General features: G+C 37.8%; 2 pseudogenes; both read left to right on the top strand.

The window, feature by feature from the left end:
* The first annotated feature begins 1,348 nt into the window (after positions 1-1,348).
* On the top strand, positions 1,349-10,004 carry LOC124252277 (E3 ubiquitin-protein ligase TRIM22-like; annotated as a pseudogene).
* Positions 10,005-11,209: 1,205 nt separating this feature from the next.
* LOC124252276 (ankyrin repeat domain-containing protein 40-like) lies at positions 11,210-12,643 on the top strand (annotated as a pseudogene).
* Positions 12,644-27,382: the final 14,739 nt, after the last annotated feature.

Below are 27,382 nucleotides of genomic sequence, written 5' to 3'. Positions count from 1 at the left end.
ATTATTCACAATAGCCAAGATCTGGAAGCAACCCAAATGCCTATCAATGGATGAATGGATAAAAAAATGTGATATATGTAATACTACTCAGCCATAAAGAAAGAAAAAATGTGCCATTTTCGACAACCTGGATGGACCTTAAGGGCATTATGCTAAGTGAAATAAGTCAGACAGAGAAAGACAAATACTGTGTGGTTTCACTCATATGTGGAAGATAAACAAACACATGGATAAGGAGAATATATTGGTGGTTACCAGAGGGAAAGTGGGTGGGGGGAGAGCAAAAGGGGCACTTATGTATGACGATAGATGAAAACTAGACTATTGGTGGTGAACATGAGTCAGTCTATTCAGAAACTGAAATATAATAATGTACATCTAAAATTTACACAATGTCATAAAACAATAAGACTAAAATAATTTTTTAAAAAAACTATTTCTGTCTTTTGATATTTCTTATTTACTCATTATTGTAAGCATATTTTCTTTTGCATTCTTAACTCTAGGTATAATAGCTGCTGAGAAGTCCTTGCATCTGGATTATGTTGGAGTTTGTCTCCATTGATTGCCTTTTCTCTTGAGTATGAGCCATGTTTTCTAGTTTTGTTGTGTGTTGAATGATTTTAGATTGTATCTAAAATTTGCCCAATGGAATTGTGAATGAGATGTAGAGACTGTGGATTCTATTTACTTCTCTGAAGAATACTATTATTATGTTTTTAAGCAGTTAAGTTGGTTGAATTCAAATTCTTAATCTTCCCTGAATATTACAGCAACTGAAATCTCTGCTGAGTTCCATTATCCCTACTTCGGCTGCTTGGCATCTCTCTCACACACGTGTAGTTAGAGATTTGGTAAGAGTTCATATGTCCAATTTGGGATCTCTTCCTCTGGATCTCTCTTTTACAGATCTGCTCGACCACTTTCCAGCTGCTGTGGTAGCCACAAATCATTCTTTTTTCAAACCAATAAGTCTGTATGTTGCTAACTGAGTTTTAACTGTTTCACCCACTACCAATAGAGGTCTGCCTTCAAATCAAAAGTCAAAAAAACAGAAAACTCCCCCAATACTGTCCCTTTCTTCCAACTATATACTACACTGTAGACTTTAACTGCTTTTGTCACTCTCTAGTGACTTCATGTTTAGTTTCCTTTTTTTTTCCCCACATTTTTCCCAGGTTTGTAATTCTGATCTACAAGTTAAGGGTGCTATCTTTTTAGAATGAATACCTCCATTAGTGGAAAGGGAACCTCAGGTTTACTAGCTATGCATATTTAGCAATGATGTTATGTCATGTGGTGGTTAATACAGGGATACTAAGAATAGATGTCTTTTTAGGTATATGACATGATTGAACCTGGAGGGGATTGGAGATCTCAGAGGTAGGTGTGTTTTGTGACAATCACAGTATTAGCAGTATTGATGGTAAACTTCAAAAGAAATGAGCTCCATTCTTCAAAGTCCTCTACTCTGTCCAATTCTTATTCTCTTCTCAATCCTTTCACAGGTCAATATCCGTGATTTTAATTCTCTCCATGTGAATCTCTGAACTGACCCCACATCTTTTGTTGACATCTTAGGACTTTGGTAAGAAACATTAGGTTTGTGGCTGTGTGAAATCGGGTCCCATCAAGATACCTGAAAAATTGAGCCAGTAGGAAACCTAAATTCAGCATGCTCCTCTTATCAAAATTTTTCACCAGAGCTGAGCATCTTGGTGTTCTCCATATTCTCGCTTTTGTGTTCTGAGTTACAGGGTAAGAAATTTCTCACTAGAGCTCTGTGTTTTGCTACAATTATTACTTCTCCTGATTGGAGAGGAAGCTAATGAGATATCTCCCTCTTTGGCCCATGGACCTTTAACATTTTCCCATTTGGGAAAACCTTAAAACTAAGTAAGAGTTAATGTGGTTAAAATGTGGTAGTGGAGATGAATTAAACACCAATCTGAGTGTCAGGAAGACAACAGAGATATGAAAAATTTTTAGTTAAATTTTGTCAAAGGGGAATCATATATATGTTAATAATACCATAAGAATAGCTGGATTTCATTATGTAGCAGAGCAATTGTGTTCACAGCAAGAACAATAAAATAGAAGCATGATTTATCATCCAGATGTTCAATTCAATTAAAATCATACTTACAGCTACAAGTCTATCACCTTATCATTCCTTATATGCAACAACTTCCAATAGGTCTGGGGCAATAAGCAACAAAATACAGAAAGTCTCTAGCAATCATGCAGGGATCTGTGAAGAGGAGGAGCCTCAGAAATCAGGAGAGGTAGTACATGGGAGCAGCCACGAAAGCTTTAGGAATCCTGGTGAACGTAAAGGAGAAGGTGATCTGTTCCAATTGCCTGGAGCTCCTGACAGAACCCCTGATACCTACACTGTGGCTACAGCTTCTGCCCAGCCTGCATCACCACAAATAACAAAGAGTCCAGGATCAGCCAAGAAGGAGAGAGCAGCGGCCCTGTGTGCTGAATTCCATATGAGCCTGGAAACCTGCAGCTTAATCAGCATGCGGCAGCATAGTAGAGAGGCCTGAAGGCCACTTCTGTGCATTCCATTCAATTACAGAAATTTTAGCCTACAATACAGACTCTTAGCCAGAAGTAGACATTTTTGTACCTTGTGCTAGTAGGTGGAGATTTGGTGCCCTTGAAAAGCTCTAATTACCTCTGAACAAGAGAGTTAACTGGAGAGTTGGGTGGATTGAGATCTAAGATCTTTCCTTGTCACCGTATCTGTTTTCTTCTTCGAGAATAAAGAGAATCAGTCTTCTTTTGGTGATGGGATGCTGACTTCTATTGCTTGAACCATAAAGAACACATTCACCACCTCAGGTTTTCTTCTAAGTCATAGATTCTAATAGCTTTTCTCACAGTTTCTGTAAACTGTAGTCTCTGGCGATCATCCTGATTTCTTTCCCATTTATGCTTTATTCCGATGCTGAGAAGGCCCAGTGCTTGATTCTGGTTTGATTCCTTTTTCACTAGAGAAACTCCTGGCAGTTCTGGTGAAGCTGAGGGAGGATCAGTGGGAAGTTGAAGAGTTGGAAGCTGATGTCAGAGAAAAGAGAACTTCCTGGAAGGTAGGAGAAGACACTTCCTGAAGGATTTAGACTGAAATCTGGGCCAGACCTTGGATGTTAGCCACAAGAAACTTCTTTCCTCTTTTTCCCTGAGAGTTGATATGTCCAGTAGTCATTTGATTAGTCCTCATCTTTATCCTTTCCCTGATATGGTTGGAGGTTCAAAAGTGAACATGTCCAAGTGAATGCAGATATTTGGAGGGAAGTATTCACATAGATATGCTCTTTCCTGAGGATGGCTAGTGATTTCTGTGTTCCTTTCTTGTCATGCCTTTGACTCTTCTAAGGGAAGACATTTGTCAATGACTCATGGTTCTGTCCTCAGTGCTCAACTTTTGGCAATGGGTGAGGGTCAGGCATAATGCAGGAAGGCTTGAGTGTCCTGCACAGCTGTGCGAAAGCTGAACAACACTCAGGTATCCAATGTAGCTCAGAGTTGATATCAATAATGCAGATTTGAGGCCTTTATTTTCAAATGTGATGTAGAGAAAATATTAGGAAAATTAGATTCTGTAAGAATTGTTCCCTTGCTTCTATCTTACTTCCTTGTGAGAATTTCCCTAATAGAACAGTTCTTCATCTGTCTCCCAGGGTCTACCTGAGAGCCTGCATATCTCTCTCTCTTTCTCATTCCTGAAGAATCAAATACAAAATAAGAAAAAAGTGTCCATACACAGTCTAATCAAATGAGAGGTATCTTGGACTGTGAGGAGCAGAAGGAGTTGCTAAAGCTGAAGAATGAGGAGGGAGATATTCTACATAACCTGGCTTCATCTGAGAATGAGCCCATCCAGCAGAGCCTGTTGGTAAGAGCTCTCATCTCAGATGTGGAGCATTGGTTGCCGGGGTCAATAATGGAGATGCTGCAGGTAAAACTTAGGTGGAAGTCCCAGCCTCTGAGATTTGAGGAAAATAAAGACTAGTTTCCTTCTCCTCTGTATTACTGTATTCTTTCCGGTGGTGACACTAAAATTCCTTTAGCCCTGCAGCACCCCTTCCTGCATCTGTTTCAGAGGTTATAGGAATAATCAAATGCAAGAATAACAGGGAAATTCTTGTTTTATTATTTATTATCAAGTGCAGTGCAAAGATTTGATCTTGGAGAAAAGATCCATTGTGTCCAGTGATATTCTATAGGTCCCTGATATCTGTGGTCAATGTTAAGCCTTTATCAGGTAACTCTTCATGATCCAGTTTAGTCACAGATAAACAGCTGCTCTTCGGATTCCAAGAGTTTTTGCTATTTTTTTCCCTCACAGAATAAGTTGAGATTTCCCCAATCTTTCTCTACATTTTGAAAAGAATTTCTGAAGTACTGATATTGGTTAATCTTTAAATGTTCAATAGTATTCACCAGGGAAGCCATCTCACTCTGGGCTTTTCTTTGTGGAAAGTTTTAAAACAATACTTTTTGACTTGTATTAGGTATTTAGATTTTTACAATTCTTTAGTCAGTTTTCAATAGTGTATGTCTTTGTAGGAATTTGTCCATTCTCTCCAAGTTCTATGATTTGTAGACATAAAGTTAATCATAATAATCCCTTATGAACACTTTAATTTCTACATCACTCACAATAATGCCCCCTCTTTTATTCCTGATTTTAGTGATTTCTTTTTCTCTTTTTTGATCAGTTTAGTTATCTTTGGTCAATTTTGTTGATTTTTCTAAGAAGAAACCTTATTATTTCATTGATTTTGTCTATTTTTGTACCCTACTATATCACTTTTTTCTTTTCTCACCCTTAAAGTTTTCTTTGTGTGTGTGTGTGCATATGCAGGTGTACATGTGTGTGTGTTTTGGGTTTACTTTGTTGTTCCTTTTCTAGTTTTCTTGAAGTAGAATCTTAGATCACTGATTTGAGACCATCTCTTCTGATACAGTGCTTAATGATAAAATCCATTGCTTTAGCTCTATTGAATACATTTTTATTGTTGAGTTTTTATTTTCACTCAGTTCAACTTATTTTCAAGTTACTTTTGTGATTTTTTTGGTAAACCTTGAGATGTTTGAAAGTGTGTTGTTTAATTAAAAATACTCCGCGATTTCTTACTTTTTCTTCTGCTGTGGATTTCAAATTTAGTTCCTCTGTGATCAGAGAACATACATTTTATTTTTTCAATATTTTAAATGTATTGACATTTGTTTTATACTTTAAAGTATTGTATGTCCAGAAAATTTGTCTGTATGTGTTAGAAAAGACTGTATATTCTGCACTCATTGGTTGAAATTGTCTATAGGTGTCAGTTAAGTTAAGTTGGTTGATAGTATTGTCCAGGTCTGCTATATCCTTGATAGTTTTCATACAAGCTGTTCATTCATTTACTGAGTGAGTTATTGAAATATCAGACTATTATTATTGAATTGTTTATATTTTCTTTTAGCCTTCATTTGTGTATTTTGAGGCTCTATTATTAAGTGTATATAGATTTATAATTGTTACACCTTCTTGATGTACTGGACCTTTTATCACTATGAACTTTTCCTCTCATTCTTTCATAATACTTATTGTCTTAAAGTCTATTTTGTCTAATATTAATCTAGACATTTGAACAATCTTATGATTACTTCTTTTATGGTATGTATTTTTCTATCTTTTTACTTTTACCCTCTTTGTGTCTTTAAATCCAAAATATGCCCCTGATAGATAGTAATACTTTAATCTTACGTTTTATCCAGTCCAACAATTTCTGCCTTTTAATTAGGGAAATAAGACAATGAGATTTAATGCAATGCTTGATATGGCTGTATTTAAATATGCCATTTTACCATTTGCTTTCTATATATCACCTGTAGTTCTCATTCTCCTCTTTTGCCTTAAGCAGCTTCTTCTGTGTTAAACAAATATTTCTGATATAAAATTGTAAGTTTTCCTATTTTCTAACTGTATTTTGTTTTAGTTTTTTTTCCCTAGTGTTTTCTCTAAGCCTTAGAATATGCATCCTATCCTATCACAATCTACTTCAGATTAAAACTAACGGTTCCAGTAAAGCAAAAAAACTTGCCTCCAACCCATTGTTTCATTTCTTTCCAACAACAGCATAGCAAGGCTTTTAATGTGAGCACCTGATCCAATGCAGGCCATGTGGGCTTCAGAATTTTTTGTGATAATGAAGAAGAGAAGGTCTCTTTTCTTCTGTCAGGAGATTCATGTCTCCTTCATAAACTGAGAATGGAGTCAACCTAGAGGGTGTAAATAGAATTTGAAGAAAGACATAGACCAAATCCTGATGACAAGGATTGAGCTTCAAAATGAAGCTTTGACTAAAATTACAACTGACCTCGAAAATACTTTTCTCTACTTAATCTAGTTTAATTTTGCTTTTACCATATTACCACAAAAAAGCTCTAATTCAGAGAGAAAATTTATTTATTTATTTTTGCATTTGTAGACATAGTCATTGGCCTAATTTTTAGTGACATGGAGGAAGTAAGTCTGAGGTAAAAGAGACCAAATATATTTATGCATATCGTTCAAGCAAAGAAAACAATATCTGTGATGATGAAGAAGAAGATCAGATGGCTAAAAACTGCCAAGGATATGGACTAAAGTGACTTGGTAGAGAATGAAGAAGAGGATAAATATTGTAGTTTTTAGGACAGTGACAAAGGGGATATTGGTAACAGTGTTGACAATGGAGTATAAAAGAGGAAACAGTTTAGTTTGTGAATAGTAAGTTACCTATTAGACATTCTAAGTTACTGATTCCTGTGGCTTCTTTAGTACTGAATATATTAACCTGCATTTAAGAAGCAAAATTAAGTAAAAGAAAGATTTGAGAATCAATAGCACATATGTGTGTGGTGAATTAGGACTAGATGAGGTTACTTATAGATGGTGTATAAAATGAGATGAGAGAGGCTTGAAAATGCCTACATTAATACATGTGTTTGCTTGTACCCTCAGCAAAAGCCATGTAAACTTCTTGAGGAAGATTATGATTATTAGTCATCTTTGCTTCTTCAAAGCCTGGCATAATACTTGGCAAATACCTGTATATCATTCTATGTTTCCATTGAATAAATGAAAGAACTATGAATTATTCAATTTGTCTCATGGGGCACCTTATGCTTTTGGGGAAAAAATTATGGACTTCTTGTTTTCTTCATAAATGTGTCTAATCTCCAGATATTGGAAGCCTTGTGCTGTACTTCCACTAGGGCCAAAGCTGTTTCTACCTTTTAGGAAACATAACAACATCTAATGAGGCTTCTGGAATGATTGGCCTAGGTCTTTTCTTTATGTTTTGGTTCTCACGTTGTGATCATCTCTTCCCAATGGGAGTTGTGGGGATGTGATGACGCTTTGCAAGTGGAGAGGGTGCATCACTTCTTGACTTGTGATTCTCTTTTCTCCTTAGGATATGAATGGCTTCATGGAAAAATATATGAGGGAGACCAGAGATGGTCCTTCTGTGCTGTGAAGAGTTTTAAATCCATTAGAGTTATTTAGTGGTCAATTATAATAAAACATCACTCAGGGCAAGACAGCTTTGGTGTAGTTTTATCTTAAATTTCTGTTCATAAATCATGGGTTGAGTATTCTCTAACTATTGAGAACGGACAAGATTCTGTGGTTGGCAATTTAGGTGGTGGGAAATTGCAGGGTTTGGATCAGTAGCAGTATTAACAATAAGGCATTGCGGCATCAGACCTCTGTGACTTTAAAAATTTTATTTACCCTGCGTGCCTGTATCTAACTCAGGTTTCTGTATTTCATTCTTTGCTGACATATCATGAGAAGTTCCTGTCTTCTTTACCTGCCAACCACCCAGAATTAGAGACAACTCCTTCATATTTAAATTCCTGTGCTGAGAATTCTACAGGGTTCTGTATAGATTTCCAAAAATAGACTTGAATCCCAGGAAATATTTTGGACCTGGGGCAAACAGCTGATACATCTTAGTCATGTACCTTAGAAGCCAGAATGGAAAGGCGGCATCCTTATGTCTAAATTTGCACACTTACCTTGAAGCATCAAGCTCTATCTGAACATATGAAATTCAGACCACTATTAGTTTGCTGTTCATAATGTCTTTTTGTTCCTAGTTTGGAGTTCATAATGTCTTTTTTCCAAGTGTTTATTATTGTTCCCCAAGAACCTAAAATCTCAGGTGTTATAATGAGGGCATCCCTACTGGGGAGCAGTTTTTAAAGATCTTGTTCCTCTCCAGAACGTATTCCCACACTTGATATGTCTCAACTTCTCAGGAAACAAGTTCTACAACCTCACTTTCTGATCATCCCCATGGGGACCCACATCCATGCAGTGATTTTTCCACAGTTTATTTTTTCAAGGTAAAAGTATTTTATTTTGTTTGTTAAGTCTGTTATTTCATATAATTTCATATGTTTTCTAGGAAGAAGAAAGGGAGAGGATAATGATTTCATTTTGGAAGGAAGAAACTGTGCCCTTGATGGGTCTTGATCATTCCAAGGTCACACAGAGTGTAACTGGAAACGTGGAGTGGGCACATTTCTGACTTGAAGTGGAACAGTCTACTATCTCCTTTCTCAGAGCCTCCAGGGAAGAAGGTTCAAGTGCATCCATGTGGTGAAAAGATAGAAAGTCAGTGGTTTTTGAGGAACAAACTGTCAGAAGTGTGTAGGTCAATTTTTTTCATCCTAGTAGTGAAATCTTGATGCTGAAGAAGTGAAAAACTTTTCATGAGCAACAAAGGAAAGTATCCAGGTTCTGGTCTAGTAGGGAAACTGCATGTGGTTAAAGGTGAGGAGAGTCAGGGGAAAGGTGTAGGTGTGGGATTCTTGTAGGATCAGGGACAAATGGAGGAGCAGATATTGTTTTCAGATGAGGGTAAATGAAAAGAGGTAGGCCTGACAAAGAGAGAGTGATCCTGCGCTAAAGATGATCAGAATTAAGGGTGAATGGTAGGGTGCCTACTTTATCATCTAATTCACCAGTTCCTAGCCTCACAAGGCACTCCTCCACAGTCTCGTTTCTAGAGAGAAGACATATATGAGTGTTTACTCCTTTGATTCTAACAACATCATTGCAAACTTTGTCGTTTCAGAGCTGACAGAGGTCTGTGCAACTGGGGTAAGAAGTTACAGGATCGTCAAATCTCCATGTCCTGATCCCTTTTTAGAAGTTTTGGTTACTACTAGGTCCCATGATCCTAGCTTCATGTGTTCTTTTCCAAATGTAGCTACATGCAAGAGTTCTTAAGTGTCCTGCTCATCTCCTACCCATCAACACAAGTTCTTCCCAGTCATCTCCCAATATTTCTCCTCACAATGTCGCAAGACACACCCATTCTGTATCCCTCACATGACCCTGTAATTTTCCTATTTTCCTACAGTGGATGTCATGCTGAATCCAGCCAATGTTATTTCTGTTGTTATCATGTTTGAAGATCAGATACAAGTGACACTTACATTTTAAGATTTTTTAAAATGTACATCCACATGATTTCTCTGCTTTTGACATCTTAGGCCACCAAAGTTTCCTCTCAGGGAAATATTACTGGGAGGTAGAAATGTCTAGGAAGATTGCCTGGATCCTCGGGGTATGAAGTAAAACAAGTAACCAATAGAAATGAGATCTCTGGGTTTATTTTTGGCCAAAAAGTTAATCATCCAAATTTTTATTCCAGATACAGACCTCAATATGGCTACTGGGTTATAGGGTTACAGAATGAATTTGAGTACAATGCCTTTGAGGACTCTTCCAGCTCCTATCCCCAGGTTTTGACTCTCCATGGCTGTTCCTCCCGGGCTCATTGTTTTTTTCCTAGACTATGAAACAAGTACTGTCTCATTTTTTGATGTCACAAACCATGGTTCACTCATCTACAGTTCTCTAGTGTCACTTTTCTCAGACTTTTGATCCTTATTTTAATCCTTGGAACTGTCCAGGCCCCATTTCCCTGTGCCCACCAAGCTCCTGAACATTCTTAATACATAACCTACCTCTGCTTAGTGCCCTGGTCCTGTGGTTTGTCTCCTGCACCTGAGTTTATTTGCACCATTCTGCCTGCCTCTTCCTTTTTTCCCATTCTTTTATTTAGCATGTCTTCGTTTTGGTCCACTAGGATTGCCATGACAAAATACCACAGACTGGGTGACTTAAATAACAAAAATTTATTGTCTCACAGCTCTGGAGGCTAAAAGTCCAAAATCAAGGTGTCAGCAGAGTTGGTTCTTTCTGAGAGTTGTGCAGACAGGATCTGTTCCCGGATTCTCTCTTTGACTTGTAGATGGCTGTCTTTGCCCTATGTCTCTTCACATCATCTTGTCACTATGCATGTCTCTATGCCTAAATTTCCTGTTTTTATACGGACACCAGTCCTATAGGAGTGGGGCCAACCCTAAAATCATCATTTTAACTTAATTTCCTCTTGAAAGACCCTATTTCTAAATAAGATCACATTCTGAAATATTAGGAGTTAGGATTGCAACGTATGAATTTGGAGGGAACATAATTCAATCCATAACAATTTTTTACACTTCCCTACCCATACAGTGAAAGCTTGAAACTTTTCTTCCTTATACCTTGTTTTCATTAGGAAAGAATGCTTACTTTTTTTTTCTATCTGCAAGGCAAACACATCCAATCCCCCCTATAGAAAGAACAGTATTTCTGTAAATCCTCTGACATCTCTTTTCTTCCTGTTGCCCTCTGCTGCTGAACAGAATTAGCAAGGAAAACTTGTCAGCCGTATCCATGTTATCTAGAGCAGGGCATAGGAAGCCGTGCCTAAGTAGTGAATACTTTAGAGTGCATAGCTTTACCAGTGGCACCCCATATTATCACAGAGTTAAAGCAGGAGGTGCATAAATAAAATCTTACCAAGAGTATATATTTGGTGCTCAGAGTTTCTGAAGTCAGATGTAGTCTTTTCATTTACAAGCTGTTTAACCTTGAATGTTACTTATCATCTCTTGGTCTCATTTCTTTAAATACATATTAATGATATAGATTGGAACTAATTCCTAGGATCATTTTGAGAAAATAAAGTTTATTAACTAATACACTTTTTTATGAGTCTTAGATGCAAGAATAAATATCTGTTATTATTACTGAAAAAAATGTAAGCTATTTCAATGACCTAATGTACAGTTTTGTTTTGTTTTGGTGATTTTTTTCAATAAAATGATAATTGCCTCCACTGAAGTCTCAGTTTTTGGATCCCAAAACCCCACTGTGGACAGTACTGAGGTTTCATGATGTGTCCTGTGGAGAGGGTCATGTCTGGGCTCAGTTGTGCTTATGAGACACAGGTTTTTGATGTTCAATCCTTTTCAGTGTGATGAAACACTTGAGTATAGCACTATATTTATTACCTTATGAACTTTTCTTCTCTTAAAAAAGAAGTTATTTTCAAACTAAGAATGAAGAGTAGAATTACCTAGGATAGCAAAGACACAAACTGTTCTTAGAGAAGTACACATTATAACTTAGGGCAGGCTATGCCACTGTACAAAATTTGAACCAAGATTTGCAGTGCTGAGGGGATTTGAGCCTGCTGGCCAGGAGTAGCAGGGAAGTGGTGGGCAGCCTCTACCTTGGGAGACATTCGAGAAGTGCAGACACTAGTGGAGAGCAAGTGAATGTGAATTCCCAAAATGTGGTCAACATCTGGGCCTGTTTACATAGAGTATGTAACTTAATCATGGCCAGATCATCTTTTATTTGTTAAAATCAGGAGGTGTTGAAGAGATTCTTACTGCAAAAGCAGAAATACTAGTCCAATTAGCATCAAGGAGAGAAATCAGGAAGATTATGGGATTGAAATATGATGACGACAAAAACCTCCGCCAGCTGAATGAGTCAGAACAGCCCTCTTTGTTTCAAACTATTTGGCCAAACAAGCTTTACCTTTCCCTATACCTTCAAAGCAGTGGATTCAGCCTAGCTACAGAATGAGGGCCTCACCACATCACCTGCATCACCTCCTGTGGATGGCTCACCTCCGTTGCTCACCCCTGGCGAAGCTCCCCTGCTAGTAGCCTTTCCATGGGACCACAGCTCTTTGGCACTTTCTCAGAACTTTGATGTGTCTGCCCTTTCTGCTAGACTCAGCACACCAGAAAGCACTTCCTGTTTGTCAGCCACCAGTGAGTCAGAGTTGCTCACTGTTCTCTTCTGCCCAGTCCAAGCCAATAGTGTCTCTCGAGCCTCAAAATGCATGTGTACGAGACTGGTGCCAGCATTCCATTGATTTTTCTTCACTGGAGCATTTCCATTTAATATGCAAGAGCTAGACTCAAGGTGAGGATTCAGGACCCATCTTTTTGATAAAATGATTTCATTGACATTGAACTGGACCAAGAAGAGCTCACCTACCAAGAATTGCTCAGAGTGAGTTACTGTGAGCTGAGTGTTAATCCAGATCAAGTGGATAAGATCAGAAAGTTATCCAGGGCTCTGGTAAGAAAGGACAAAGATGTTGCTTAGCTCTAAGATTTCCAACTGTTGGAACTGGTCCTAATGGTAAGTGAAAATAATTTTCTGTTCAGAAATGCTGCATTCACACTGACTGAAAGATCTTGGTAAAACAAGACAGTTTCAAAACTGACTTGGTAATATACCAGGGACTTTTATCACTGGTTATTGTGACAGTGTGTGTCACCTCTGAGCCCAGGAAAAGCCAATGATCTAAATGCCTTAGAGGTACAGGAGGGCTCCTTGTCCCACTGCATAGAATACAGTAACATCATTCTGCCAATGTAGGAAGTCCCTGACCCCCAAGCAGTGGTACCACACTTCCAAGCCTCTTGGTGCACACTTAACCTATTGCTTAAAGCTATGAACAGCTGAGAAGTGATCTGGAGAGGCACAAGCCAGTGGTTCTGTATCCAGTGTGTTTTACATGAAGAATGTAAGAGAGATGTCTATGCAGAAGTTGAGACAGTGCAGAGCCTATTTCTAGCCACTCTTATTGACAGTGCAACTGAAGGACTGGGATGCTCTTTTCTTTGTGTTGCATTCTCCCAACTCTCCTGAGATGTGAACTGACTAGAGAAAAAACTGGGGAAATCACTGGTACTAAACAAGGAAATTTTAGTGTGGCTTATGGCTGTTAGGTTTCACATAACATATTTGTAATTGCTACCTACTTGGGTTATTTAAGTATTTAAGAATACATTTACCTAGTTGTAAATATGCTGGAAATCAAAAGAGCTTCCTCTGCCCCACCTTTACCTTCTAAACACTCATGACTGCTTTTCTGTCTCTAGTCGGCCATTTCTAGAACATCATCTTGAATTAAGTGCCCTTTGTGATAACTACAGAACTGTGATGCTTTCTGAAACAGCAACCTCTTTTTTTTTTTTTTTAACTCTGAAGCGATTCCTGTCATTTATGTGTTTAATTGCACCACAAACATTGCCAGTCTGTGTTGTCCACTTTCATTTTCCACTGGAAATGAAGAGCAATTTTTAAGACAGAATTTACTGGCATTTTAAAGGTTATTGTGAGAAACTGAGCTAAAGAAGTTAGCATTGTTACTGACTAAGGGCTCTCTCCACCCAAAGCCCACAGAAGCAACTACTGTGGTACACTGGTGTTTGTGGGAAGAAAGTTTATTACACAATCGATTGGTTAGGAGATAGAAGGAAGGCTCTCAACTCTGGTTCCCAATCCAGGGTATAGGGTAATGTTTAAAGGATCAAGGAGGTCAGGCTGCTATGTGGAACCACTGGCAAGATGAGTTTCGATTGGCAGATCAAAATTTTTTCTTCTGTGCATACTCCTGTCTGGCTTCCTGCCCTTGAAAGTTAGCCTTAACATTCTGTTGTTAAGAAGAAGTCAGCACAGTTAAAAGGATAAAGTTGTTATGAGATTTCAGTGATTGTCTTCTTTATTGATGAGAGTTTGGATATTTAGTCATCCTCTCCATCCTGGCTCAGAGAAATGCACCCTTACAAGTGGAGATTTCTCTTATAAATGTCAATTGCTCTTACAGATGGGTAACTTCTAGGATTTCAGAGCTTCATCTTTTTCTGCTCTTTGGGCTGCAATCAGCCCAAAGTAATTTTTATAACAAAGAGACATATTTTGGGATGGCAAATTCTCTTTCTGGCCCTGTGATTGCAGTATCTTTATTTTTAGATCAAAGATAGAGGATATTTTAAAATTATTAGGCTTTTTACACAAATCTGAAATTTGTTGCTTTTGGAAACAAATAGTTTGATCTTAGGGATTTCCCCACTGCCACCACCAGTCCACTTAACAAAGTCAATTGTGAGTCTACTAGGCTTTGTTCTGGAAAAATCAAACACCTCAAAAAACTCTTGAAAATGGCATAAGAATTTTTCAAAATGCTTTAAAGATTCTTTTTTCCTTTAGTGTCATTAATGTTAAAAGAAAAGCCACTCTCTTGTTCAAACAAGCAGCTTAACTTTAGAAATAAGAATGAGCACACTTCCATAAACAGGAGAACAGGGTTTGAAGCCAACTGTTGAAGAGGATCCCTGCTGTCTTTAGATTTTTCCCCATAGTGCCTATGGATTCCAATAAACTTAACTTCCCAACTGGGTTAATTTTACTGAGATGCTAGAATTGAGAGAGAACATAGAGAAGATGTCAACGGAAGAGAATGATGTGCTAAGATAATGGTTTCCTGCTGCTGCCTAAATTCTGAACTTGAGGTTGAGGTGTTTTCAAGGCCAATTTCATGGAGTCACTCTGTTCAGTGACTTAATTGTATTCCACCAATGACTGATAGTGAGTTACTGTACAGTGTTTACACAGCAGAGTAAAGGTTACTTATTACCCCCTTTCTCTGGAGTGCTTTAAAGATGAAACCTCTCTTGTGTTTCAATCAATCAGAAGCTAGTTTATGTAGACATACTACACTTTTCTTCCCTTCCTTTTGAAAAGAAGTTACAATGTATTGATACGATTAAAGCTAGCTCTATCCTAGAATAAATAAATTCAGTATTAATTCGTGTCTAAATTATTAGAGATAAAACTCTTCCAGGAATCCTGATCAATTAGAGATTCTCAGAAGAAGTGGAGGCCCTTGACTAGGTAATGACCTGCAGAGGAGTAGCTCCAGGGCATTTGTTGGGCTTGGAAACAGGCTAATGAGGGTCTGACATCTCCAATGAGAGATGGGCCAACACTGGTCTCTCTTCTCCTTTAGGAAGCCCTCTGTGGTCAACTGACTCCTGACTATGGCAGCAGGAGAAGACTGTACATTTACTGGTATGTGAGTTGAAAGCCTCAATCTATGCATCCAGATAAATATTTTTACATGCTTCATGTAATTTATAAGAATATTTTTTTGTGTAATTTATAACAAGGAATTCATGGGTTAGCTGTGAGTTGTCCCCTTCTTCTCAACTGCATATTTAAAGCCTATGCTTACACTATGTGTAAATATTCACTGAGGTTTTTTCTTTGTGCTTTGCTGACTATTAAAACATAACAAGTATTATCACTGTTACCAGACAAAGAGCACAATCTGCTCACCAAGAGACAAAAGCTAATCATCAAGAGGCAAGATGGTGGCAAAGAAAGGGCATTTTATTACAGTTTGCTAGCAAGAGGGAGGATGGCAAGCTAATGTCTAAAAGAACCATCCTAAGAGGGGCACAGAATCTTGAAGAAGTTATATAGGCCAGTGGGTTACAGGGATGGGTGTTAGGAATGTTCACCCTCTGATGTTGCAGACTTGGAGTGGCCACAATAGAAAGACTCTCTGCCCAGGGGTCATCACATTCCCAAGGAACTCAAAGGAACAAAGTTATCATCTTATCACAGCTGGATGGTACCTTTGCAAGCAGGGATCATAAAATCTACAGAGCAGTTGGATCTCCTGGAGGGTGCTTATCCAGCTGGGTTAGTCAGAGGTCATCCAAAGTTACAATATGGTTTCTTTTCTACAATATGGCTTCCCTTATGTCAACCTTGTGTTCAGCCAATATCAATTCCCCCATTTTGATTTTTGTTCCTCAATATTGAGTGGCATCTTCTTGATGAGGGGCGTAGTTGTTCATCTCATTGAACCAGTCTCTTAGTAAAATGGTGATGCAGGTGGGCTCCCAAAGTTAGGCCTGTGTTGTGTAAGCAAGTAGCCAGGTATTTAATAAGAAGCACTTCTAGAGAGACAAAAGAAAAACAAAGTTAGTGGTATGAGCAAATTATAAATTAATTTCTGAGTCCAGGTGGCAGCCAGTTAAAAATATTTCTAGGTGTCAGAGTCAAAGCATCTTTTGCAGTTTGAAACGTCTCTGATGATTTCATCAGGTGTTCAGTTATCTTATACAGCAATAGACATGAATTTCTCTTAACTTTATATCTTGTTCACCAGCTTCACTTGGCAAGGCTTCAGTAAAAAGGGCAGGTTCAGTTCTCAATGATTCCAAATGAAAGTGACAGAAAATTTTTTTAAAAACATTAGTTTGGATATTTGTAGTCAGATATTACAGGAAACTGGAAGAATTCAGGATCAAGTCCAAGTAATAGCTATAAAACAAAAATATCAAAGACAATTAAGAGAACCAGAATCTAATATCTATGAACTTGTACTGTAATTTCTACAGAAAGACAATTTTTCTCTCTAAAATCACCCTCATTTTTAATAAATGATAGCCAAATTGAAATTAACTGGTTTGCAAAATAAGTCTAGCTTCAATGAAACATTTCAATAAAATGTAATTCAATTATTTACATACACACATCAAGAATAGCCATTGTTCACATAGGCTCCTTTAAGTCTGCTTTGCTGGAACTTTTTCTAAGGAATCACAGATTGAACTTTAAAGGCCACTTAAAGCCAGAAAATCCAAGCCAAGGATTTGTCCTCAGGCTTCATCTGCAATTCTTTAGATTTAGGTGAATTCCTCTCTTCTCTTGAGGTTCCCCAAAATATTTTGAGGTGCCTTGCAGCCTCCAGATAAGTGATCTTCCTTACTTACCTGATAAAGTTGCTGGAAACTCTCTAAACAAAGTACCAGGCTGATATTTCCAAGTGGCATTTTTCCAGAAAGTCCACCTTTATTCTTTGAAAGCTGTCTTGTCATATCTGATTCTGCATGTTTCTCTTGAATATGACATTCCCAAGTCAAAGCCTTGGTAATATAACCAGTTTCCAATTTTGTCTGTTATAAGGAAAACAGATTCATATTGAACTTATGCAAATAACTTAGACTGTCATGAAAACAATACTCACTCAGTAAGAGTTTCCAAGTTCTGGACGGATCAGGTAGGGAGAAAAAAATAAATGTTTCAATTATGCTTACAAAGGTATAATTTACCAAATTGCTTTAAGTCATAGTTAGCTTGAGAGAAAAGAGACAGTAATATTTCAAATGAAAAATCATATAAATTATAATCATCCTCATCAGTTCATTCAGTCTTGTGTAATTGGTTCTTGATCTTAATCTTCTGTTAGCAGTTTCGTAAGGTCATCAGTTTCTCTGTTAGAGTACAGAATTTCTTGCCCAGTTCAGTTTTATGCTTGGAAAGTGTATCAGAAGGCTTATTCTAGAGTAAGTGTCAGAGTCCTTTTCATTGATTTCTATGAAGATGAAACATATTTTGCAAAAGCATCAGAGTAAAACAGCAACTATTCACAAATGACAGAAGACTCAAAAATGTGGTTGACACAGAAACCTGGCTATTTCTGTGACATACAACACTTCAAGATAATAACTAGAATTGTGGCTGACAACCAGGACAGATCAGAATTTTAGGAATGCTATATCATTTTTAAAACATTTATATCAATAATATTTTCCCATACAATACCACCTGAGAAGATTTATCATCACATATTTGACAATGCTTCCCATGTAATTTAACATACTAAGTAAGCCTAATTAGTTTAGTGTCTTTTTCTTTATAGAAAGAGAGAACATAAATTTCTTTGAGTCATCCTAGGGGTCATCTGAAAATTCTCAAAGAAAGTTTTTTTCCCTCAGGTCAAAATAAAGACTTTATTTAGGATTTGAAATTCGGGGGAAGCTTGTGAAAAATATCAAAAGGGTTTAAAACACTTGGTCAAATAGGAAACAATGCTCAGTTATCCATTCAACCTAAGTGACAACAGAAACAGCAAAGGGCAAACAGAAAGTTAAAACAGTCAAAAAAAATATTAATAGAGAGACCTCAGTTTTTTTTGAAGATAGGAAATTATTTTATAAAACATAGTTTTTATGTCTTTTTAGGTAGACTTACTCAAAAATAAAAAAAAAAAAGCTTTTATAACCTCTTTATTAAAAGCATACTAAAAGTCCAGGAAAATTATCCTTTTAAGAAAGAGAAAACGAAATTTAAATTTTTTGTACCAGTTTAATTCTAATTTTTGTTCCAGTTTACTTCTGATATTAAAACATTCATTTAAGTAAATTGATTTTAATCTTAGCCAACTTGACCATGCACAAAATTCATTCTTACGGATCCTCTTCCACAAACCTTCTATAACTTTCTGTTTACATTCAGAATTTGCCCCAAGTTTTTTCCCCTGTTTTCTTCTCTGGTTTTTTTAAACAACAAAAATATCTATTTTTATACTCTACTGAAAACATGTATCTTATTTTCCTTAAATACAAAGATGTTTTCCTCATTAATTTTTAGTAGTTTTAATTATATATGTTAATTAGAATGTTTAACCCTTACAGACCCTGGTAAAAACTAAACAGCAATTATGAACTTTTATATTAACATTCTTTGGCTTGGGAAATTCAGAATCACTTTTGATAATTTCTTGAAACGCTATTTCATAGAATAATCTTTAATAAAATACAAGACGTGTTTACTAATAGACCAAACATTTTTAGTTTTTCTGTAGTAAGATGCCAAAAGTACATAAACCAGATTTAATAATTAATATCTAATATTCTATCTTGTTTGGAAATTATCTAGATGATCGATGAATTTATATCATTCACTTTAACCTAGCAAAACTTCAACGTTTCAGGTTACCAAAGAGATTTTGGAAGTTATTTTAAGTACTCATGTCCTAAACTATAATTATTGCCAAAAGTTTACTTATAAACTCTTATCTCACTTTCTGCTAGACCATTTGTTTGTGACAATCATGTTTGGATTACTCACAAGAATTTTATGTGCCACTAAAGCAGTTATCCATCATCGTCAATTGTTTTACGTACACACATTGTAACATAATCATTGTTAAAAAGTTTCCCCAGAAGTTTTACCCTTTTAGATTTAACCAGTTTACCTGTTTCCAATAATTACTTAGATTGCCTACAAAAATTCACGAGACATTAGACAAAATTAGCCATAATTTTAAGTTATTATTTTTGGTAGCCAGTTTTGTGGTAGAGATAATCAACTTATTTGACCAGTAAATTTAGAGTAAAGGCTGCATGTCTACATCATAGCCAGTGCTGATAATTCAGAGGACTTGTCTATTTTAATCAAACCAACAATCTTAAGTACGTTTTCAGTTACCAAAGACTATTTTATATTATCTTAACTTAAAAAGACAATTGGGTTATTTCCTATTACATTTATATAAGCTCTTACTTTAAGCCAATTGAATAGAGTTCCAGAGACAAAATATCACACATATAAGATACATGTAGACACCCATACACAGAGCCTTCATAGCTCTTTTAAAATTACTGCCATGAATCAGGTACAAGCTTCCCTAGTTATGAATCCAAATTTTATTTTAGTCCTTTTTTACTAATATTTGTGGAAAAGACACTCAAGATGCTAGATTTTTGGTAAGGACACTCTTATGGCCATTTTTCTTGCTTTTTCATTTTTTCCCTTCTGTCATAGGAATCACTGATGCGCTAAATATTACTCAGAGGATTTGACAGCTCTTTGAGATAAGAGAAGTGAGTGAAACCTAAATTGACTCTAGAGATGTATTTCCAGTCTTACAAGGATTTTTTTTAAAGACAATTGCTCTTAATTTCTCAGACATTGGGTTGTAACTTAAATGAAGTTATAGGTTGATTTACCTGTCTGACTATATCATAAATGCACAGAGAAGCCACTTGTTTTCTCCAGGATGGAGTTTTTGGCTTATATTTGCCTTATCAGGTATTTTTGTTTTTGTTTTGGTGAGGAAGATTAGCCCTGAGCTAACACCTGCTACCAATCTTACTCTTTTTGCTGAGGAAGATCTGCCCTGAGCTAACATTCATGCCCACCTTCTTCCATTTTTTATATGTGGGACACTTACCACAGCATGGCTTGATAAGCGGTGCATAAGTTCGTGCCCTGGATCCGAACTGGCAAACCCTGGGCTGCCAAAGCAGAGTGCACATACTTAACTGCTGCACCACTGGGCCAGCCCCTGCCTTGTCAGTTTTTAATGTCCCAGTACCTACAAGAATTTATGACAACTATGATGCAAGAGGCATCCCCAAAAGAGAGTGCAAAAGGAGCAACCCTCATAATATCCAGAAAGTTCATTCCCAAAAATAGTCTAAGAAAGCAAAAGCTTCTGCTGCACAGGTGGTAGTGCACTAAAAAACAACAAATGTTGAGATGACAAAGGCCCCTGATGGACTGGGAACCTCATAACCAAAGAGGTCACTAAGCCAAGCTCTCAAGACATAGCACTAGACAGAAAGAAAAATAAACCTCATCTTATATGCACATTAATAGTTTTAGCTACAATATGGGTGTCTAAGAGCCAGACTAATACCTGGAGGGAGGTGCCCTGTGTTTGGGGATTGTGTATGAGACTTCTCTAGGTGGTGAGGACCTTAATGGCTCTTAACTGCTTGACACATGACCACCAATATTGCGGCTCTTTTGTCTTGCAAGACGCCATTAGCAACAGCTTCCACCTTATGCTCATTTCCCACAGGTGGACCCTGCAGCAAAGCCTACTTTGGGCCCAGCTAGACAACAGGCTTATGGAGTTACTGCATCTTGCTCTATGGTTTTTCCTTTTTATGACAAATGACACATACACAAAAAAACAGAGAGAAGGAAAAAAGTAGCTGTCTCTAGGAAGAGAAGGGTCAATACAATGAGTACTCAATAGCTCATACTACTTACTTGTAGCTAAAAGTCACCCAATTTGTGAAATGCAGCCAGCCTAAGGGGCTACAGGTGGGAGTCAAATTAGTTTTTCCTGACTAAAACCTCCCAGCGCTGCCTTTCCTAGCTGCTGTGAGCACTTTGGATTCAGACTTCTTGCTGAGCTAACCTTCACACCTGACAGTTCTGACGCTGAGACAGAAGAGGATGGCTGGCCTTGGCTCCTGCACTTTCCTCACAGAACACTTGCAGATGTCATCCACACTCAAGAGGCTGATGAACTGATATCACAGACAAAAAATCGCTGAAACTGACTGCCTGTGGTTGTTTTGAAACGAAGGAATACATGGAATCATTCAGTCTGGACAGGGAACTCCAGGGCAGGAGGCCCAACGATGGGAGGCCACATTGGGAGCTCTGTTAATCTGCTGCCTGATTGTATATGTCATGCTTGGGGTGCCCTCACATTGTAAATTCTTCCTTGGGGACAACATGTACTTCCTAGGATTATATTTCTTGTATGTGTACCCTGACTATCTTGACATTGCTTCAGCAACCTCTCCTCCCAAGAAGGCTTCAGGTCATCTTCTGCTGTGCTACAGCTGCAGATGTGCTGTGCCTGAATTAATGCCTTGGGACACATAAGAAGGATTCCTATAGAAACTTAAGGAGAAACCTAATTTAATCGCTAAGGGATATCTTTTCCTGTGTTGCTTAGTGTTGAGACACATGGTTACATTCACTCCTTCAGACAGGCTTCATTATCCTACTCAGAATGGTCACAATCATGGCCTTAGTCCATCGTTGCCTCAGACTACCCAATTTCTTACATAATCCCTTAAAGTCTCATCCATTAGTGTCCATGATGGTGTAGGCTGTGTTTCTAGCTTGTGCCTGAAAAATTAAGGGGAAGAGTTGAAGAGTCCAACTCCAGCCCCATATCCTGTGTAATATTTTAGGTCCTACCATTGGTAATTACAAAGACTTTATCACACAAGGCAAAGCTGCCCTCCCTCGGTCAATTTGGTGCACAACAAGTGCATGGCAGTCTGTGAAGGGAGCTGCAGTCAAGGACTCAGCCCCTCCCCCTCCCATACCTCTTTGAGCTATGCACTCTTTCAGCTCAGGTGTTCTCATCTTGTCTCCTTGAGGTGGAAAGTGTGGCAAAATTTTTCTCCTGAGAGTCGCTTTGCCTCTGAGACCCTATGGGTGCATTCCTAGATCCTGAACAACAGGAATGAAAAATAAAACAAGGATTATGAGTCAGGGGTTTCACAAATATATAGATATTCTGGGTTCCAGAAGTAGAAAAAAGAAGTGGTAACCTAGAAAGAAGTTTAGCTCCTGCAAGTTTTTAATAAGTTTTTTCATGTAGAGGACCAAAACTGAGGTTACTGTTTGAAGCCAAGAATGGTGGATACAGTCCCTGATCAAAATGTAAAGTAAACATACACACACACCCCCAAAAAACCTGGTATCAAACCATTTTCCAGATTACAGTTTATAGAAAGTAGTTTGCCTAGAGATGTGAGAGGATCAAATGCATTCTGCCCTCAGGAACTAAACCCATTTTCTTTCTGTCTCAGAAAGTAGATCTATGATATCCACAAAATCATAACAGGATAGGGTCAGAAACTTCCACAGTAAACTTTGGTTGGGGACAGAATGCCTAGGAGAATAGGATGAGGTTACTGGAAAGATGAGCATAAGAAGATAATAAAAAAGAGTGCAGTCAGAGGGGATCTCCCACTCAGAATGATACTGCAAACCACTAGGATATGTGAAAACAGGCAATGTATGTGTATATAACAATATAGCCTTAACACGTAAAATATTAACTAAGAAACTCAGAGAAACTAACAAAATAAAATGAGACATTCAAATGCATCTATTATTATTAAAATATCTAGTAGATTAAAATTAATCAAGAGTAGTGTGTTTGACAAACATAATTTATAAACTATGGAACTTGGTGTAGTAGGTACTACACCAATAATAATGGCTACTCTAACAATGTCCTCATCCTAAACCCCTGTGATTATGTTAGGTTATATGGCTCAGAAGAATTAAGTTTCAGATGAATATCACATGAAACTAATCAGTAGACCTTAAAACAGGAATATTATTCTGGATTATGCAAGTGGCTCAGATGTAATCACAAGGGTTCTTAAAAGAGGGAGAGGAAGTTCAGAAGATGCAAGTCAGAGGGCAACGTGAGAATGGAAAGAGGGCAGAAGTAACATTGCTGGTTTTGGAGATGGAGGAAGAGGGCTTCTAGATGCTGGAAAAAGCAAAGAAACATTATTTTCTAGAGCTTTCAGAAAGGAATGCAACCTTCTTGACATCTTGCTTTTAGCCCAGGGAGACCTATGCTGGAGTTCTAAACTACAAAACTATAAGATCACAAATTTGTGGGGTTTTTTTCTTTGCCAAGGAAGATTCACCCTGCACTAACATCTGTTGCCAGTCTTCCTCTCTTTTGTGTATGGGCTGCTGCCACAGCACAGCCACCAACAAGTGGTGTAGGTCTATACCCAGGAACCAAACCTGGGCCACCAACATGGAGTACAATGAACTTAACCACTAGGCCACTGGGGCTTGCCCAAATTTATGTTGTTTTAATCCATGAAGTGTGTGGTAATTTGTTATGGCAGCTATAGAAAAAAATTTTCTGCATACAACATAAACAGGTATTTTAATTTTTTAAGAACACATGGATATCTTAACCCATTATTGAGGAAATTAAAATGGAAGCATATATCATGTATACATGCAATATTCACAATAGGAATATACAGTATTATAAACATATTAAGTATTTCCATATTGATATATACATTCAATGCAATCAAAACAAACTCTAAGGTCTAGCTCAGAGGTGTCACGGTTAATCTCACGCACACTGCTTCAGTGGCCCGGGGTTGACACATTCAGATCCTAAGTGCAGACATAGGCACAGCTCATCAAGCCATGCTGAGGTGACGTCCCACATACAAAAAAGAGGAAGCTTGGCACAGATGTTAGCTCAGGGGGAGTCTTCCTCACCAAAAAAATAAAAAATAAAAAATAAAAAAATAAAAATTCTAAGGGTGTGTGCATAAATTGAAAAACTGCTTACAAAACTTTCAGGGTGAAGCAAAGTGGCGAGAATGGCTAAAAAAATTTTGCAGAAAAATTTGGAGCACTTACATTCCAATATCAAGAGTATAAAATTTTAATTATAAATGTACAGTGTTGGTACAAGGCTAAACAAATAGACTAAGTGAAGAATACCCCAAGTACAAGAACATTCTTAGTCCTCTGAGAATTGTTTCTTAACTAACTGTGTCTGAATGGTCTAGACTGAATTGCCTAAGGATCCAATATCCACAGCTTACTAAAACCACCAAGTTATCTTCTATCTCAAGGGAGAGGAATTAATGTAGTTGATTTTATTCCTTGTCTGGGAATAGGAAATAGGGGGCGCATATAACTTGAGTTCAATCTCCCAGGAATACAAGTAAATGGATAATTTTTTTCATTTTACCTCTTACAGAACCTCTCCTAGCCTAAAATTTTACTTGCTTCCTTCTAAATAGGTACTTCCTTCTACTCCTATAAAGCAAGTGATGGTAGAAAGAGTTTGGTGAGTTGACAAGTTTAGTTAATGAGGGAGGAAGAATATCTAACACTATCTCTGTTGTTTTTTAAATCAGATATTGCATCCTAGCATATACTCAGTGTCCAGTAGAAGCTGTGCCCTGGAGGACAGGATTCTAGGGGGAAAGACTCCTTCTGATACTAACGATTCCATAATAACTAGACAGATGCTGGCAGGAAACTATTGATTTTAAGTGCAGACCAACTAAAGTGGTTAGAAATGCAGCAGAGAATTCAGAAGAAAGAAGAGCTCTTTGGGTAGAAGAGCCAAGGTCAGAATAGGATTTGATTGAAGCAGCAGAACTTGGTTTGAATGTTTTATTTTGGCCCCATTCATAGTTTTAATGATTGATGGTTTATTTTTCTCTTCCTTGAATTTATTCCCTGTGACCCTGAAGAAATGTGCTTCATATCAGGAGATAGTGAGTCTATGCTCCAAGAGACTGAGCTGAAATCTAGCCTAATTTGTAGTGACATTTTGGGACTTTCTCAGTCTACCTGGTATGGAACCTGAAGTGAGTTCACTCAGCTGTTGCACAGTAAGCCAATCTCTGACACTGGGTGTAGTGGAAGAAAGTAGGACTTTATTATTGCACAGCACTGAGCAAGGAGAAAGCGCAGCTAACACTGAAATCCCAAACTCCATGAAAAGCTAAAAGGAAGGGTTTTTCTCTGGGGTTTTAGGTAGGGGAGGGGGAACATATGGCCTTGCTCATTGGAGTTTTCCCACCAGCCTGTCTTTGGCCTTGAGACTACTTGCAGAGAGGAGGAAGACCTTGACCTTGCTGGTCAGCAGCTTTCCCACCAGCCTGTATTTCTTTGCAGGGAGGAGATGATCCAGGTAGCTTGTCCTTGGCAGTGTCTGTCTCCATGGAGGATAGTGGATTCTGGAACCGGGAAGACAGAGAGTAAGCAAGGAATGAGTGTTTTGGTTTTAACCCCATATGTGCTGGGTTTAATGTAGGGAAACTGATATCAGGGCCCATATAATACCGGCTTCTTCACACTTCAGAAGATGATGTGGCCATTCTTTTAATGAGGATTTTAATAAAGACTCTGTTGCTATTGTTATTCTAATAAAAGCTCAGTGCCTGTAGGCGTTCAGTCTGCTACAGATCAGGAGGTGTGACTTAGAACATACATTTTTATGCGTCTGGGGGTGGAGGGAGCTGCTTTTGGATAGTGGGAACTAGTCACATTCCTCTTAGTAGATGTTTTGTTCACTTTGGATAATTCAGGACTCTGGCAATGAGGAAACCAGCCCCTAAGTGAGAGAAACTCACTATGTAAAGCTTTGACTGGGGTTCTGGCAGAGATGTCCTAAAATCCTGCACAGCTTGACCCATTCTCTCCTCCTTGTGTACAAAACTACAAATTCCAAATACAATAATACAGAGCTGTTATAGCTTGACCACAAAATCTGCTGCCTTTCTTTAAAAGCTTTTTGAATGACTTTGTAAATTTGTTTGGGAGGGTAAGAATTAAGCCTCTCCAAAACTGGTCTAATGATGGCTCAAGTTGTGCTGGGCCTCTCCAATGCTGTGTTCCCTAGTATCAATGCTACTGATTCCGTTTTCAAAAGTACTTCATACAATAGATCACACCATAGAGTTAAAAAAACTCAAGGGATATTTTCAATGCAAAAGGCACCTCCAAAGGCAGGATCTATTTAGTGCAAAGGTGAAGATTCCCAAAAATGAGATCCAAGCACTGGCAGACCAGAAAAGAAAACATTGGGGCAAAACTTTATTATTCTTTATTTCACATCTAGTTGGTGAGAATTTGCTCTGTTTTATTTTGCCTAGGCCAAATCACACTGGCTGATACCTGTTAGCAGGCAATTCCAGCCTCACTGATGGATAGAGCTGTCTCCCTTACTAATGCTGGGAAGACAGTCCTCCAAGGCTTAGGGCATTGCCCCTGAAGCCATAAGTCATCCTTTGAGCTTACTGCTCTCAGCCTGAGTCAGCAGAATGCTGCTCACTTGTCCTTGTGCATTTTCTAGTACATGCATTCTCTTACTCTCTTATATTCATATCCTAGTAAGCATACGTCCTAAGCTGAATCATATTTAACCCCTGTGTAATGAAAGCTCCTATAGCTCCCACAGTACTGGAATCTGTCCTCTCATTTTCCTCCCTTTTCCTTATCTTTTTCTACTGCTTCATAGAAACTCTTCAGTTTATTTTATCAAAGCCATTGTCTGAAGCATAATATTTGCTCTGTAAAAGTCAATTATTCCCCTTTCCTCACAGCTCATCACATTTAATATTTTTAATATTTTTCTATCCCTCCCTCCCTCTCTCACACACACCTCCTTCCTTCACCTCATGCATATTTCTTTTTCCATTTGAACCTTGGCCTATACTAAATAATCTGCATTAATAAAGAGATGCAGTTATTGAGGTTCAATCATGTGAAATTACTGACCTACAAAAATAATCACTTCAGATGGTTTATTAATAAATATATAAAGAAATGAACTGGGGCTAATCACAAATAAAAGTAGCAAAAATGAGTCAATTATATAGGTGCCAGCTCATGCAGGGGACAGGAGGTACTTCTCTTGTAGGAAACCTGAATGTGACAATTGCAGTCCTCAACCATGTGCAGCACCTGAGTGGAATTCTTATTTTTCGCAGCCCATTCTGACAGCTCATTTGTCCTCAGTGCTCAAAAGCCAGTGGATCTCAGACTGAAGAGACC

This window comes from Equus quagga, chromosome 14 (genome assembly GCF_021613505.1).
Source record: "Equus quagga isolate Etosha38 chromosome 14, UCLA_HA_Equagga_1.0, whole genome shotgun sequence".
NCBI lineage: Eukaryota > Metazoa > Chordata > Mammalia > Perissodactyla > Equidae > Equus > Equus quagga.
Note: the sequence above shows the minus strand (reverse complement) of the source record. Positions and strands in the feature narration are given on the sequence as shown.